The sequence below is a fragment of the Zingiber officinale genome, chromosome 9A (genome assembly GCF_018446385.1).
Source record: "Zingiber officinale cultivar Zhangliang chromosome 9A, Zo_v1.1, whole genome shotgun sequence".
NCBI lineage: Eukaryota > Viridiplantae > Streptophyta > Magnoliopsida > Zingiberales > Zingiberaceae > Zingiber > Zingiber officinale.
In genome coordinates this window covers 59,957,408-59,976,084 of record NC_056002.1, presented here as the reverse complement: position 1 = coordinate 59,976,084, position 18,677 = coordinate 59,957,408, and the positions used below count along the sequence as shown (strand labels likewise).

Sequence of the window (18,677 nt, the reverse complement as noted above, 5' to 3'; positions counted from 1 at the left end):
TGAAAACTGTTGTCTTTGTGCGCTTTTTGGAATTACGACAATGGTTTTTGAAAACCGTTGTCTATTAAGTGATGTTGAATACCAGTGTTTTTTTCCTTCGCCGTTTTTCCCCTTCGCCATTTTTTATCGTCGTTTTTTTTCTTTCCCTCTCCCCAATTTTTTTTTGCCGCCGCATTCCCCCCTTACCTTCTCTATCCCTAAGCATTTTCGCCCCTCTTTCTCATAATCTCTCGCACACTGGAGCCACGTAGGAGTAGTAACAGCCAGGAAGAGTGATCGCAGGGCGATAGCGAGGGTTCGGATCATGGGAGCATGCGCAACGGAGGCCAGGACGTGATCTGGAGTTCCAAATCTACTGATCTAGGTTACTTTACGTTTCTCGATTTGTTTGTGTTACCAATTCCTTCTTTTATTTTGATTTGTTCACCTTCTTCCACCTACTTGCGTCGCCGATCGAAGAAACTGATGTCATTCTAGGTTTTCTCCCCCATTTTTTTTTTGTCGCATTCACCCTATAGCGATGGGATCTCTTTCCCATGAGAGAAAATATGATACCTTTGCTCCTCCCTCGTTTCCTTGTGCGTTGAAGTACATCGAGCATCATGTATCCAAGTTGGACACACTTGCAGGCGTCACCATAAAGTACGGTGTTGAGGTAATTCGATTTTTTCTTTACTAAATGTTGATCTTGTTTCAGAAATGAGGGGGGAAAAGTTTCTTTTGATGAGTATTGCGAAAAAAATCTTGGTTTTACTTATTTCTCTTGAATCCTAAATCAGTAAATGTGTGATAGCTATTAGATGATGCTATTCTTTCTCTCCATTATGTAGTCCTTTTATTAATATTTGTCAATTTCCCATAGTTTTTCACTTTTAGATCTTTCAAGCATCTAGTGACAAGTGCAGATTGGTTAGCACTGAGTGTGTTCTCTTTTGTTTATGAAAGATTGCAGATATCAAGAGAACTAATGGTCTAACAACATATCTTCAATTGTTTGCTGACAAAATATTACTTATTCCTCTTCCTGGAAGACATCCACCATCTACTCCAATTCAATGTAATGGTTCTCTCGATGATAGGTACTTTTTACCATCATATTTTATGATGATTAGTTTAAAGGCAAATTAATTATTTTTAGGTAGTAATCAACAATTGATGAATTCCCCTAGGATTAATAAAAGGTATCTTGCAATGAGCAAAAGGATCATGATTCCACACCATAATATCTGGTCTGCTATTCCTGATATTTGCAATGAGCAAAAGGATTATGAATTTTGGAGAGAGGAATGATCCTCCACACAAAGGAGGGAAGGTAATTGGTAAATAATGATTTTATTCACTTTAATAAATCTATCAAGTTTCCATGCTTTAGTCTTGTTTCTCTGGTTAAGTAGGAAGTTCCAGAAGGTGCTCCTTACTATTTAGCTGGTCAGGGATTCGTCATAAGTGGCACACTTGACAAGTAATCTAGTATCATTGCAAAAAATTTATATTTAATATGACACTATAAGTTGTATCTCTTGGCATATTTGTTTGTTTTGGATTAAGATCCTATCTAGAAATATTATGGAGTCATAGGATGTTAAGATCCCAATGCTTAACAAAATATTTATTGGAAAATTATATTTTGGGCTGGAGCATCAGAAATTCATGAGACAAATTCTGATTAACAACCATGCCTGAATTATATAATTCTTGTTTCAATTTTTTTATTCCTATTCATGGATGTATTTTCTTTTATCTATATTAGTATTTTAGGTTTTGGAAGCTTGCCTTACCAATTCCTATTTCCATTACAATGACTTTCCTTATATGCAGCTCAATGGCATCATCTCCTGAGCATTGGCCGGATTCGGAGGCTTTAAAGATTGTAAGAACATTTTTCTTTTAGCTCCTTTTTTTCCTACTAGAACACCTTTGAATGCATGGTGATTCTAACAAAAAAAAAATAAACATGAAACGATGTAATATGAAATATGAAATCCCAAACAAGGAGACTGTGAACCACCATTTGGTAGATCACTATATTAATTTTTAAATTGTTCTATTCAATATACTCTTTCTTAATTACATTTCTCTTGCTAGTGTTTGATCTAGATTTGAGATAGTACTGAAGATGAAATTTCTAATCTTAAGTAGCTATAGTGATGGAATTCTTTAAAGGATGAAATTATCATTGTGGCAGGGCTTTGTACCAAAACCGCTTGCACGGTCCTATTCCATAAAGAACTGCACTGAGCTAACAGCATTGTATGCGTTTTCTTCTATTCATATATATATTTTTATTGATTATAGTTATTGGCAATGAGAATTTACTATATATTGTTGCATGAAGTTGTCACATTACTTATTTTTCAAGGTATCTGAGAGCTAATTACCTTCAAGGGAACATTCCACCCGAGATTGGAGAACTTGTGCACCTTACCATCTTCTAGTTTTTACATTCCGTTGTTTTCTTTTGTTATATAGTTGTTTCTTTAATCAATTATCGTGAGCTTGATGTAAAGAAATGTAGGAACTTGTCAAGCAATTTGCTCTCTAAACCAATTACGATTTCTGTGAGTTTTCATGTGATTATTGGTGGCTAGGCAGTTTGTTGTTGCAGAGTTAACTGTTTGACTATGATTTTTTTTAACAACTGTAGGAATTTATCAACAAATTTCTTATCTGGTGAGGTTCCAACCGTTGGAATCCTTGTAACTTTCCAAAGCACTTCATGAGTAACTCTTCTATTCTCTCTGATGCTTCATTGGCTTGCTCCATTAATTGTTACATGTTATCCAATTGTTTTCTACTTGGGGAAGTTTTTTCCCCATTACACAAGCGTTCTCTTCTATCTTTTTATTTGACATATAGTGCATAACTAGCGTTCTGGGTGAAAATATCTTATTAGTTATGCTCAGTGTTAGAATGTGTTATGTTAGCACTTTGCATTTGACCTGTCAGTGTTTGTTGGATAAGTTTTATGGCATTTCCAACCTTAAAGTTTCATGCTTTGATTTGAATATGCCACTAGACTAAATTGAACTCAATGAAGAACCATATGATTTATATGATTGAGATCGTTGCAAATTGCCAAATAGCTGTGGATGTTATGCAATTTCATTTCCTTCTATACTAGTTGCTAATTTCCAATAACATGCTACACAAATAAGACAACAGTAGTGCAAAGCTTAATTGTATCATCAATCCATATGTGTTTCAGCAGGTTAAGATAATTCCTATTCTCTTACATGTATATTTTATCTTTTAATGTCTTTATAATTTGTTTATTTTTATCAGCTCCTACAACTTAATTCTGCAGATTTGATTGCCAAGGGAAATTTGTATACTCGGTCACGTGAAGATGCAACTAGTAAATTGCTGGAAAAGGCTTTAAAGATTCAGTTTGGAAGAGGAATTTAGCTGGCATATTTTGGATTTCGATTACACAGCTATTATTTTCTCATTTTGATGTGTGTAGTTAATTTTTGAAATTTGAAGATAACATTTTCATGGATTGGATGTGGTAAATATTTAGTTTTGTATTGGTGGTTTCTTTATATTAAATAAAGATTGGTTGTTTGTTATTATCATGTTACAACATGAACATTAAAGACAACGATCAGAAATGTTGTAAAAAGTACGTAACCACAATGGATTTTTTTTTTTGTGAAAAGTGATAAAAGACAACGGTTTTATCTCTTGTAAAACATATTAAAATTATATACCACAATAGTTTATATCTATTGTAAAAAGAGTCTACCACAACAGTTTATATCTGTTGTCGAAATTATCTATCACAATGATTTTAAAATGTTGTCATATCTTTTGTAAACAAATTTTGAGCATATAAACAACAACGGATAAAAACCGTTGTCGAATGTCTACAAAGACAATGGATTCAAAACCGTTGTCGTAGGGCAATACATTTTACAACGCCCTCAATTACAATGGTTTTTTTGACCCTACGACAATGGATAATATCCGTTGTCGTTTGCAGTTTTTGTTGTAGTGGATGCTTGGGTTCTCGACACACAAATTTGGTTCTTGGGAGGAGAGGTCTGCAATGCTCAACATGCAAAGGTGCTCAGCACGAAGTGCTATATAGCATACGCATTGCTTGACACTTGTCCGAATTACACTAAGTTTATAACTCAAAGCGGGAGACAACCACTTGACATTGACTTGAATCGAGTGTCTCAGGATAAGACAAAGAGATCCAACTCTAAGATGTGTGACATAATGCTGTCGGTGTTTGGTGGCATGTGGATTCACAGCGTCATATAGGTTAGCTTTGAGAGTATAATGTGACTACTTGTGTACAACATCTTATTTCGAATGGTGAGAGGCAATTTTAGATTGTGGTGTATGACATCTATTGACTCATACTCTTGTCTTGAAATTTATATTCGAGTCATTTAAATTAAGATGATTTGTAGGGTACATAAAGTTAAGATATTAAGCATCAAATGCCACTAATGTTTCGCTATTATGTGTAACAAAAATATGGCTGAGACAAAGAATGTCATACTAGATCTCGCGAAGGGAGACAAGCTGAATGGTGATAACAATGAAATATCTCATCGGAAGGTTTAGTTTGTTTTCAAGGAACAAGAACTCAAGGAGATTCTTAAGTACGAGATGGTGGACCCTGAGGAAGGTACCACAACACAGGCAAGACGGGATCAGGAGGTATATCATGCTTGGAGAAAGAAGGATGGCCATGGTAGGGTAATTCTTCTCAGTAGCATGTATGATGAACTAATCCCAATTTATGAGTAGTATACTGCAGCTGTGTCAGTCTGGAATGCTCTTAAAGAGCATTATGGCACCCTGTCAGCTCCTAAGTTGAGAATGTTGACCTATAAGTTTATTACTCATAAGAAGAGGTTTAATCATACTATGAAGCAACATTTAATGCATATGTCAAACATGATTGCCTCTTTAAAGAATATGGGGGAGCCTATGTCAAATGAGCTTCAAGTATTAGGAGTGATATAGTCCTTGCCTGACTCCTGGGATACTTTTAAGACCTATCTCACACACACTGAAAGTATCCGTACTTTCATGGATGTGAGCAGGCATTGTGAACTCGAGGAGGAGTGCCAAGAAGTGACCAGGTCAGGTTATGCTCTCTTTACAAAGTCAAGTAAGGGCTCCCGGGGTACAAAGTGTAAGTGGCACAAGCATGAGAAGAAGACCAAAGGTTGTGGCAAGAAGAAGCCATTTGTAGAGATCGATGAAAAAGGATAGGGATAGAAAGGCAAGAAAAATGAGCTTGTAAAGAGCAATGTCTGATACTACGCATGTAGTAAGCAAGGGCATTTTGTACGTGAGTGTAGCGAGTGAAAGGTATATCCTTCTTCTTTACATGGTATGAGTTATGTGTCATCTAGTGTGATGTTTGCTAACTCATAGATTGTAGACTCAGGAGCCATAGACCATGTAGCTCATGATAGCAGTGCATATGTGGAATTCCGTCATTTAAGCATACATGCGAGAAGACTGTATGTGAGAAATGGGACATTTGTGGAGGTGAGAGGGATTGGCACTTGCAAGCTGTTGTTATAAAATAATCAAATCATGTATCTCCATGACGTGTTATATGCTCCGTAAATAAGGTTGAATCTAGTTTCTATTTGTAGTCTAGACCAGTTACGATATTGTGTTGTAATTGAAAAGTCTAAGGTTTCTATATCATATGACAAGACTTTAATATGTTCCAATTTAGTACATGAGGGACTATATGCACTGAACTTGATTTATTTTTATGAGTTTTATCCTACATCTACTATTACCTTTACATCTGATAGTGTAGTGGATGATGCTAATGTTTGGCATAACAAACTTGGTCATATAGGGCAAGAGAAGATGGGCCGATTAGCAACATGTGTCCTGTTAGGCTAGCTAGCTAAAGTCGAGTTACCCTTGTGTGAGTTTTGTCTAGAAGGAAAAGCTACAAGAAAACCATTTGGAAAAGCAATAAAGGTTGAGACTCCATTATAGTTAGTTCATTCCGACATTTGTGGACCCATGAATGTGAGAGCTCGAAACAGAGCCACATACTTTATTACCTTTATAGATGATTTCACGCATTTTGCTTATGTCTACCTGATCTCACACAAGTCTAAGGCACTAGAGTGCTTTAGAAGGTTTATTAGCGAGATAGAAAATCAGCTTGATCAGGGGCATGAGTATCTATCTGAGTAGTTTAGAGAGCTCTATTTTGAAAAAGGCATTACATGGAAGTTGACTATTCCTGCTACTTTTCAACAGAATGGAGTCACTGAGAGAAGGAATAGGACTCTATTGGAAATGGTGAGGTTCATGATGACACAGGCCAATTTACCAATCTCTCATTGGGGGGATGTGTTATTGACTGCAGTCTCTGTCCTTAATTGTGTTCCAACAAAGTCCGTGGTTAGCACCCTATGTTGAGTTTTTCGAGCCGCAAAAACTGCTTTTTACATTGCGGAAACCCCGAAACCCCGCCGCCGGATCCGTGCGAAGAAATAAAATTTACGTAAAACTTCGAGTACGAGTTTCTAGCCTAGATCTAAACTAGATCTACAAAGGAGAAGAGTTTTACCCTTGATGCGGTGCCCTTCGCAATCCCGCTCATCCAAGGTTCGCCGGATCTCAAGATTATCAAAGTAGATACTCCTCTATGTGTATCCACACAAGCAAGAGATGGAGAAACTAAACAAAAGGTGTGCTAGCACCTTTGAAAGGCTCGGCCAAGGTGGAGGAGAGGGAGAGAAGAGAGAGCTTGAGGAAGAAGATGAGAGTTACACAAAAGAAATGAAACTCACACAAGCACTAAAGTGGCTGGCCACTTCCAAGAAAGGCTTTTAAACCTCCATGGGATATCAAGAGTCACAACTCTTGATCTCCCTCATGAGGTGGCACACACATGTGCTAGCCTTGTTGAAGTGGCACATCATAATTGGCCCACTTAATGCTAACTCACAAATGAGGTGGCAAATGGTCAAGTCAAACTTAACTCTTCATCTTTCTCTCAAGTCAAGTCAAACTTGATCACTTCTCTCCCATGGTTGATCAAATCTAACCATTGGTTCAAGTCAATTTTAATTTAATGAATCTCTATTCATTGAATTGAATTAACTCAATGAGTCTAAGTCCAAATTAGACTCATCTAGCACATGAACCAAATTGAGTCCAACTCAATTAGCCTAATTTGGATTACTCTTAATCTAATTTGGTTCATCACATAGACCTAATCCTTTAGGTTCATCAAATGAATCTAATCTCCATCTAATTACCCTTTGTGTGTAACCCTATAGGTTCTTATAACATTGGCAATGCTCCTAAACCCATTTAGAAGCATAAGTAATGAGCGGTATCTAGAAACACATCATTACTACCCAAGTTATAAGAATGTTGAGATCCAACATCACCTTGCGACTACTAATTGTGACTCTTCACAATATATGACAAGTGTCCTTCTATCCTTGACATCTAGATTGATTAATGTGAGGTATAGACCGTGTCATCCTCTAATCAATCTAAATCTTGAATCCCAAGTAGACTCACTCAATCAAATGAGCTCAACATCTCATATTGACTCATTTGGGCATGACCATGCACTTAGTGGTCTCACTCTATCAAGAATATCATTGTCTCTCCCGTCATATAGGAGGGATAGATCCCATCTACATCACTCATATCCCTCCGCATAATTTGTTACATACCCAGTAATCGCCTTTATAGTCCACCCAGTTACGGGTGACGTTTGACGAAGCCAAAGTATGTAACTCCTTATGTAGGGAACCATGGTGACTTGAGGTCCAAGGACTAATAGTCATACTAATAGCCACATGAGAAAGTATATGACACTCATATAATGATCCATGATACTTTCTCATGGCAGATCATTCAGTATACATTCTCCAATGCATACCCATGTGTCAACTTGATATCTCCATATCCATGACTTGTGAGATCAAGTCATTGAGTTGACCTACATACTAGTCTCGTCGCATTAACATTGTCCCTGAATGTTAATACTTGACTAGGAATGATTAAGAGTAGTGCTCCCTATATCATCTCACTATCGATTCAACTAAGCGATTGATATAGGTAAGAACCTTCTACTCAAGGACGCTATTATACTTAGTTATTTGGCACCAATACAAGTAAGCATAATAACCATAAACAAATGCCTTTATATATATAAGAATATGATACAATGAGTTCATATAACAATCATCAAATGATTGGCTCTAGGGCTCTAACTAACACCCCATACGAACTTTGGACAGTGAGGTAGCCTGTCCTTAGCCATCTTAGGCCATGGGGTTGTGCTACGTATGTTAGAGATGTTGGATCGAGTCGCACGTGAGAAGGGGTGAATTATGTGATTTTTAAAAACTTATTCTTTCAGTTTTGAAATCAAAGTACACACAGCAAAGATTAAGTATGAAAGAGAACACAAGAAAACACGATCATTTTTACTTGGTTCGGAGCCTTTGGCGACTCCTACTCCAAGACCCAGGTCCCGCGGGCCTATCGATGGATAGTCTACTAAAATACCTCTTCTAATACATCTAAAAGAGAGAATCGAGTACAAAGAAAGTTAAAACAAGTATAACACCCTGCACTTGTTCTTTTGCAGTACCTAATTACAAAGAAATAACTTTGTTACTAACACATAGGGATCGAAGTGAGAGCGCTCGTGTGTTGGTGTCAATCTAGCAGTCGTGATCGGAAGTCCTTGGAGCAATAGTCGGACACAACAGCTTCATAGCAGAGTCACAACAAGTAGTTGGAGCAGTATGAACCTCAACTGGTCGCGCAGTAGCTCGTATATTAGTTGTGTTTAGAAGCTTGGGCGAGACTACCTTATAAAGGGCATGGAAGGTGTCTTCCATAGCCATTGAAGATGCCTTCAACATGGTAAATCTGATCTTGACTTCGCTGCGCCTTATCCGAGATGGGGTCTAAAATTTATCCCTTGGAAGGCGCTTTCAAGCCATTGAAGGCGCCTTCTATGAATAGTGTGAAGGCGCCATCCAATGATTAAAGGTGCCTTCGGATACTATTCATCCAAAGAATTTTTGCTCTATTTACCCTGCAAGTTGTGTTAGTACAAAAATAAAACATCTAACCTATAAAATAAAGTTAGCACAGTGACAATATGAAGTAGTAATTAGCTTCTATCCTCCCAGGACCAGGAACTAGTCAAGGTCTCATATTAGGGATCCAAAATGGACCTAATTTGGACCGACGCCTACTGCCCCTCAACCGGGACGCATTCTCATGGAGTTACTCTTCTCCAATGACTTACCTTTGCTTACCAACTTGCTGTCAGTTGACTAGCCTTTTGACCCACTAGGTCTTCATGCCAGTTGTCCAATCCGTAGACTCAACTAGATTTCTTCCGATTGTCCGGTCCCACAGACCCAATCAGACTTCCTGCCAGATATCCGGTCGGCCTGTTGACCAATCTAAACTTTGCACCAACTATTTGATCTCTCGGACCTAGCTAGATTTTAGCATAGTGTCTGGTCCTTCAGATTTGTCAATTCCTGTACACTTGGTATAGCAATTAGATCACAAAACAGCTAACTTATCTCACTTGTTATTCATCAAAATCTGAGTTAGACTGTTAGTGTAAACTACACCAATAAGAGATTTCTTGTACAAGTACGGCAAGTTAGGCCTGCGAGGAAAGATGTATATCTTTATCAGATACTCTGAACACTCCAAAGGATATGTGTTCCTAGGAGAACATCCAGATGCCACAATAATTGAGCTTGAATCTCATGATGCCATGTTTCTTGAGAATAATTTTCCTAAGAGAGGAGAAATCAATCGAGACTACTGTTAACTCTCCGCAAGTGTACGGATATGTTGTAAGTAATAATAAAAGATATCGAATCCACAGGGACTGGAGTAAGCACTAAAGATGTCTCAATGCGAATTAGCTAAACAACTTATCAAATGGTTTTCAAAAGCTAAGTATGACTATGAAATGTAAACAAAGAAATGAAAGAATAAGAAACAAGAATAAGGGTGACGATAAAGGGTATGTTCTAGGGGTTTTGGTTTCTTTGTAAGGATTGTTCAATGTAAATGATCTACCAAATCTTATTTCTCAATTGTCCATCATTTGTAGAAGGTTGCCGGTTCTCTCTTGAAATAGACAACTGGCCTAGGATTGAAATATATACCTAAACGTGATCAATTAGGAATGAACCTATGTTGTCCTTACACAGGCTTGCCTGTCACGTGCATCCCTCGGATAATCAACATAGAATTCATCACTCCTCAACTACATCAAGATATAATATATAAACACATACAATCTATACCCTCTTGAAATACCTAATTTTCCTTTCAAGATTACCCCTCAAACGTCCTTACACAGGCATGTTCCTATCACGAATGTCCCTCAGAAAATCGAATGAGGAATTACCTCTACAAGATCCACAAGATATCCAAACATTTAATTAAGCATGGTAATTAAGCCCCAATCACAATAATCCACACAAGAAAGAATAGATACAAACATGGCAAAATCATAGAAATAGGAAATTGACATATCCACAAGAGTTTTACATCAAATCATTCTTACAATTACTCCCTCAATCCTAGAACAAAAAATATACTCCATAAAATAAAGAAAGAAACCCGAAGAGATGAAGATTCCAAGCATTCTTGATCCCCCAAATCCAAGAAAAGAGAGAAAGAAAAATTATCTACAAAGAAGAACATCTTCGGATCCAATCTTTGCTTTCCCAGAGTCGACTCGGTGAAGATCCGCACTTAGATCGCCGAAAATCCCTCCAAGAATGGTGAGGAACGTCCCAAATCTTGTTTCCCACCCAAAAGGGGAAAGATCCCCTTTGAAATAAAGAAGAAACCTCTATATAGAGGGGGAAAATCGGGCGCCACACGACCCCAGGACTTGGCCGTGTGTGGGACACGGCTTGGCTCACTCCCGTCTCTGCCTGTCTCACACGGTCGTGTGTGAGACACGGCCGTGGCTTGCTTCTGCCAATGCTCCCCTTGCACGGTCGTGTAGATCTACACGACCTGCACTATCTCCGCCTCTGGAAACCTGGCACGGTTGTGTGGTGTACACAGCCAGAGCCCTCTTGCTCACTGTAAACCCTGCACGGTCGTGTGGTGTACACAGCCAAGGCTTCTCTGGTCTCTGGAAATCTTACATGGTCGTGTGGTGTACATGGCCCGGCTCCATTTGACTTTAAATCTTGGCACAACCGTGTGAGGTTCACACGGCCGAGCCATCTTCCTTTCCTGCTACAGCTACACGGCCAAGGATCCTCACACGACCTGGGCAACCCCCATGGCAGGGTCGTGTGAAGTCAAGGAATGGTGCCTTCCTCCTTTGCTTCACTTGCAGATTTGGTCTTGAATATGAATCTTTCACCAAATTCGACTCCTGTGTACAAAAAATGCACAAAAAAAGATCTCCGAACAAAGAGAGTAAATATGCTAAAAGGAAAGCTGGAAGTATGAAAATGCATAGATAAAGCATGCTCAAAGTGTGTGAATGTGCGCCCAAACATGCATAAAAGTGTATATAATCTACGCACATCACACTCCCAGACTTAAACCTTTACTTGTCCTCAAGCAAAATGCTGCAATCTAAATTCATATGTTCTATAATGCACTCATATCCCCAATGCTTTTTCCTAACTCTATCAAAAAGTTTCATTAGTAAGCATGATCATGAAAACAAGTTAAGTATGGCTCAAGCATAAGTACCCTGTGCACAGTGCAAATAAAATAACTCAAAACTCTTCAAGTTTCAATATATGTCCTAGTCAAGTTATCATCAAGTTTGAATTCCTAATGTTTCTAGTGATAGACAAGTAACCAGTGATAGACACCTACTTGCCACACACTTGGTTCATATTTCTCAATCAACCCAAGGTCTCAAAGGCGTGCTCAATCTCAAGAGAAGCTAAACAGTCATTTCCCCAATAACCTAACTCGGTCTCAAAGGGGTGACTTGCTAGATTCCACTCATGACAACTGTTTTTTATATCCCTTATTCACTTTTTTTTTTTGTTTTTGACACTTTTTTTTCATCATAAGTATTTGCATTGTGCAAATCTTATTTACAAATGTACTTTTAGCATAAATGTTGGGATATTTTGATTTTTTTCAAATGAGCTTACATGAGTTGAGCCTCATCTAGTAACCAAAATGAAGTTTGAGAAATCACCATGGAAACCAAGTACTAAACAAGCAAGATGAATCATGACTATTTCAATGATATCAACCATTCAAGCATCAAGTATAGGTGTAGTGAAGATAAGATCCTTAAGGTCAAGCCAAGACTAAAACTCATCTCCATATGATACTTAGCTTATTTCATGCTACCTAAGATAGAGAAAAGAAGTTAATTAAGCATACTACTAGCATCATTTAAAACATCATGAATCAAGATAATGAACGTGCTAACATTTAATCTTGAAGACAAGAAAGCATATAAGTAAAGTTTTGATGTACTCAAGATGTATGCCAAAAGATTTTCAAAAGATAGTCAAGTGACTATCAAAAATCAAGCAATCAAAGCAAGAACAAATGCAAAACAAAACTAAACATGCAGAAAACAAGCAAAAACTGAAAACTAGAATGCATAAAGAAAAAGAAAAATCAGGTTCGACACCCTCCCAGACTTAAACTTTTCATCGTCCCGATGAAATCAATATGGTGGAGGAGGTGGATGAGGAAAAGGATGCCTACGACGTGGTTGGCCAATGGGAAAACTAGGAAAACCTGGAGTTTCGCTTAGAATTATATGATACTCAAACAAAGCATCAACTTGTTGGCTAGTGACACTCATGCTCTGTATAAAATCTCTCATTCTAGCTTGACCCGTATCATAATCCTGGACAAATTCAGCCACTTGACCTTGAAAATTTCTCGTGAACTGAAAATGATTTTGTACTTCTCTAAACTGGTCATCTGATAAAGAGAAACGACCTTCCAACATTTCTCGTTGGGAATTTTGTTTCTCATGAAGTGATTCTAGAAATGCATGAAAATCTGAGAAGTCAAATCTGGAGGGACCCGTACCATAGGCAAAATAATGCCTGGCAGGATCCGGATGACCGGAGGGCTACGGGTATCCAGATGTCAAGGGCTCAATGTGTGGCTCTGTGTCTTCGGATACGGAAGGGACATTTTCGGGGTCTGAATCAATGATTATCCAATTAGCCGGGTTGCGAACGAAAGTTCGTTCGGGATAAGGAAGAGGTAGAGGAAAACCATCCTCCTAGGAAATGCAAAACCATTCTCATCCAGAATAATCATCTTCATAGAAAGACATGCATCCATGTCAATCATATCATTGCCATGAATAACTTCCAACTCATCTAAGTTAAGTTCCAAGTTAATGGCTATTTGAGTAATCAAACCACCAAGAACTAATGATCTCGAAGATGCCCTCGCAGCTCTCACTAAGGTTTGCAAAAAATGAAAACCAGAGTCAAAATCAACTTTATGTAACATAGCTCATAGAGAATAAAGTTCTACTTTCTTAACGACTCCATCACTCTCCCCTCTACCAAAAATAGTTTTACTCATGACTCGATGTAGGTATCTAAAAATAGGATTTTGCATGTGAGAAGCCTTGGCTCTAGAGGGCTCATAGTGTTGATCCAATCCGGTGATTGAATTCCAAAAATTGTTCCAATTAAACCTAGAATCAAACCTCCGAGAACTACCAGAAGACAATCCAAAACAAGTGTTAAAATCACTAAATGTCCATTGAAATTCTTGACTCGTCAATCTAAAAGTTATCTTGCCAACATAATCATCCTTGTTGGCAAAATGGACATCTAGTGAACTTAGAAACTCCAAAACAAGGCGAGGATAAGTAGGTAGATGTGTGTACAAAATATCACTCCAATCCAGGAACCCAATCATCCAATCTATATCATCTCTAATTCCAATCATATCTAAAATGGTTGGGTCCATATACCTAGTACACACGATCTTTCTATTGACAAGAATTGCAAATCTAGTTATTTGATCATCATTTCTAAACACGATATTGAATTCGTTGTTGTTACCTTCGTCGCATAATGTCCTCTTTCCTTTGCCCTTCACCGGTTGTTTCCCTTTGTCTTTGGTTGGCTCCTTCCCTTTGTCTCCACTAGATCCACCACCACCCTTGTGAAGTCTCTTCAGAAGGTTGGATATATTATCAAGCTTGAGTGGGGAAGGGGACTGTTTGTGGTTGGAGAAACTAGATCTTGAAGAACAAGATCTTAGGTTAAGAAAATGGAGATCTTGAGTCCAAGAGGAGAGAAAAATCTAGATCTAGATAAAGGTTGTGGAAAAGAAAGGGTTTTAGATCTAGATCTGAAAAGATTTGAAAGAAAGGTTGAAGAGGAGAGGAATTTAGGAGAGAAGAAGGTGTTGAGATGAAGAGGGTGTGTGGGGGACATGGCTTGAATCTGGCCATGTATAGGAGACACGGCCTGAATAGTTGTCTCCACACGGGCCGTGTAGATCTACACGGGCCCTCCCTTCTTCCTCTCGGGTTGGCTCACACGGTCGTGCCAATTGGCACGACCATAACCTTCTTCTCCTAGGCTATCCTTGCACGACCGTGTCTGGGACACGGCTTCACCAGCTTCCTTCTCTGGAATCAGCACACGGGCATGTCGGATGACACGGCCAGTGCATGCTTCTGCACTGGTTCCTTCACACGGCCGTGTGTGAGACATGGCCGAACACCTTTCCTTCTCTGGATTCTTCACACGGTCGTGTCTGGGACACGACCATGCACCTTTCCTTCTCTGGAGACTCAACATGACCGTGTCATGTAGACATGGCCTAAGCATCTCCCTTTTCTGTTGCACATGCCTGCCCGTGTATAGCACACGACCATGCTCTGTTTTGCTCCGATTGAAGGTTCTTCTCCTTCCTTGCTTCTCCAATACTTCAATGCCCATAAAGAAATCATGGCACCCTCATGGAAGTGAAATTTTAACCTGAAAACAAAGCAAAAACAAAGTAAAAACACCACTAATGAAAATAGAAACATGGAATGAAACTAACTAAAAAGAACCCTTGGGTTGCCTCCCAAGAAGCACTTGTTTAAGGTCATTAGCTCGACCACCTCATTAGATTTATCGAAATCTCGCTCTTGGAGGGGTAAGATATTTCAACACCCTCCTACCAAGGGCTCTTATTATGGAGGGAGGTTTCAATATAGGAATTACAAAATGAAGTATTGCTCTCTCCATCTTCGTCTTCTTTGAAGTTCTTTCAGGTGGTCGAAGACGGTTCAGTGTGAGCTTCCAATTATTAGCCCAAGTGAAATCTGCACATGCAAAGAAAATACAAATCTCCCACAAACATATTAGATAAGATAGAGCCATAACCATTTTAAGATAAGCAGAATAAGAAATAAAAACTGAATCACATCCAACAAAGTCAATAATAGGTACCTCAATAAAATTTTCCAAAAGATCACAAGAAATACTCACCTTGCTTTGCTGAGAAATACCTGATATTTCTAAACATTTGGATGTGATTTCCTCTGAATCAAATGATGGTTCTGGCTCTGGCTAAGGTGTTGGCGATATCAAAGATGGTGATTCTTGAGACTCAACCATATCTACATGAGTCCCTACACATTGGTCCACAACATGCTCAATCCTTGTAACTCTTACAACATCTAAGGATTGTGTGGACAAAGGAGGTGATTCTTGAAATGCTGCTTCGACAACACAGCTCCCTACACATTGTTCCATATCAACATCATCAACACAAACATCAAAAAATAAACCCATATCAATATCCTCAATAGGAGAATCAACTATAGGAGGATCAATAACTTCACTTGCAGTTTTAAATTGATCTACCACATCATCATCATCTGAAAATTTAATGTCACTACAACACCCTATAAAATTTGGAGGTAGATCTGAAAACTTATTTACCACTGCTTTATCTTCACAATCCTCATCTAAAGAGTCTTCATCTTTATACAAATTCAAAAATATGCACTCAACCTTACCAGTGTCACAGAATTTTTTAAAGTCATAGTTCTCATTGACCCCAACTAATCTTTGTAGAAAAGGAACCCTTAGTGAAGGTCTTGGGAAAGGTACTTCTAATTTCCCATATTCCCTTTTAGCTTGTGGAGGAGATTCAACTTGCTTATCTAGTGTTGGTATGATCAATCGTTGAGGGAAAGGTACTTGCGACATTTGGGAACCTCCTAGAATAATGGAACTGAGTTTATGTGGTCTTCTATTATTCTTCTCCTCAATTATAAACATGTCCTTCTTCAGAAGTTCTTCATGATTTTTTCAATTCTCAACCCAACATCATCACACTTTTCACTAGATCTTGTCTGCGAAGGAGGGGGATCTTCTTTAAACCAATTTGAAACAATACTTTCAATCTTTGCCCCTAAATGTTTGAACTCCCCGTTCTGTGACTTGTGATTTTTAAAACTCATAGATGGTTGAGTTACAATTTGTTTGATAGGATCTATAACATTTATGGCTTGCACTTCTTGAATGTTTGAGGGAGATTTCATCCAACTTATGTTCGACCATTCATGAAGGTTCAATGTCACTTGATCAATTAACATATATGCTTCATCTACACTTTTGTCCATAAAAGAACCTCTAGCTGATGAATCTAATAAACTCTTGTTTGAGAAAGAAATTCCCCCATAGAATATGTGCAAAATCAATCATTTTTCAAAACCATGATGAGGGCACTGTCTTTGAAGACTCTTGAATCTATCCCATGCTTCAAACAATGATTCTCCATATGCTTGAGCAAAAGTTGTTATGCGATTTCTCATATACACTGTTCTGCTTGGAGGAAAAAATGATTCAGAAATTACTTCTCCAATTGCTCCCAACTTGTGATACTTTGAGGATGGAGAGAATATAACCAAGTCCTTGCTTTATCCTTGATACGGAAAGGAAATGTCATCAATTGAACTGCATCTGGTGACACTCCTTCACATTTCACCATATCATAAATCTCTAAAAATGTTTCAAGATGCAGATAAGGACTTTCTGATACTTCTCCTCCAAATTTGTGACCTTGTATCATAAAAATTAACTTTGGGTCTAGTTGGAAACTTTTTGCTTCAATTTAAGGTTGCACAATGGGAGATAAAAATCTTGCAGAAAAGGGTGTAGAAAGATTTCTCATGGGCCTGCTTGACATGTTAGTGCTCATGGATATTCAAGAAAAAAATTATAAAATGAAGAATCAAAGACAAGAAATAAAATGCAATATGAAAAGAAAGAAAGAAAATGCAGAATTTAAATTGCAAGAAAGAAAGTGCATAATGAAAACAAGAAAAAAAAGACAAAAGGAAAAAAGAAAAATGTCTAGATTAATTTATATGCTAAAGATTGCAAGATATGTTTACAAAAGAAAAGAAGAAAGAAACTAAATCAAAAGAGAAAACAAAGAAAAGTTAGATTAGAGTGCTAGAAATCAAGAATGCAAAGTTAGAATTAGAATTAGAATTGCAACAAAAAGAATTGTCAAGAATTAGAAAGATATGCAAATGATGAAAACAGAATTCTAAAGATTAGTTTCAATTATGCTAATGAAAATAAAAGAAGAGTTATGTTTAGTATAACTCAATTGATAATTTCTAATGTTATAGCACAGTCCTCGGTAATGACGCCAAAAACTTGTTGACTCTCCGCAAGTGTACGGATATGTCGTAAGTAATAATAAAAGATATCGAATCTATAAGGACTGGAGTAAGCACTAAAGATAACTCAATGCGAATTAGCTAAACAACTTATCAAATGGTTTTCAAAAGCTAAGTATGACTATGAAATGTAAACAAAGAAATGAAAGAATAAAAAACAAGAATAAGGGTGACGATAAAGGGTATGTTCTAGGGGTTTTGGTTTCATTATAAGGATTGTTCAATGTAAATGATCTACCAAATCTTATTCCTCAATTGTCCATCATTTGTAGAAAGTTGTCGGTTCTCTCTTGCAATAGACAACCGACCTAGGATTGAAATATATACCAAAACATGATCAATTAGGAATGAACCTATGTTGTCCTTACACGGGCTTGCCTGTCACGTGCATCCCTCGGATAATCAACATAGAATTCATCACTCCTCAACTACATCAAGATATAATATATAAACACATACAATCTATCCTACCCTCTTGAAATACCTAATTTCCCTTTCAAGATTACCTCTCAAACGTCCTTACACGGGCATGTTCCTGTCATGAACGCCCCTCGGAAAATCGAATGAGGAATTACCTCTACAAGATCCACAAGATATCCAAACATTCAATCAAGCATGGTAATTAAGCCTCAATCACAATAATCCACACAAGAAAGAATAGATACAAACATGGCAAAATCATAGAAATAGGAAATTGACACATCCACAAGAGTTTTACATCAAATCATCCTTACAATTACTCCCTCCATCCTAGAACAAGAAATATACTCCATAAAACACAAAAAGATACCCGAAGAGATGAAGATTCCAAGCATTCTTGATCCCCCAAATCCAAGAAAAGAGAGAAAGAAAACTTATCTACAAAGAAGAACGTCTTCAAATCCAATCTTTGCTTTCCCGGGGTCGACTCGGTGAAGATCTGCCCTTAGATCACCAAATATCTCTCCAAGAACGGTGAGGAACGCCCTAAATCTTGTTTCCCCCCAAA

General features: G+C 37.9%; 1 non-coding gene across 1 annotated transcript; it reads left to right on the top strand.

The window, feature by feature from the left end:
• The first annotated feature begins 16,709 nt into the window (after positions 1 to 16,709).
• On the top strand, positions 16,710 to 16,815 carry LOC122022020. Its single transcript, XR_006122769.1, has one exon. It is a non-coding gene; the product is annotated as a small nucleolar RNA R71 (small nucleolar RNA).
• The last annotated feature ends 1,862 nt before the right edge of the window (positions 16,816 to 18,677 follow it).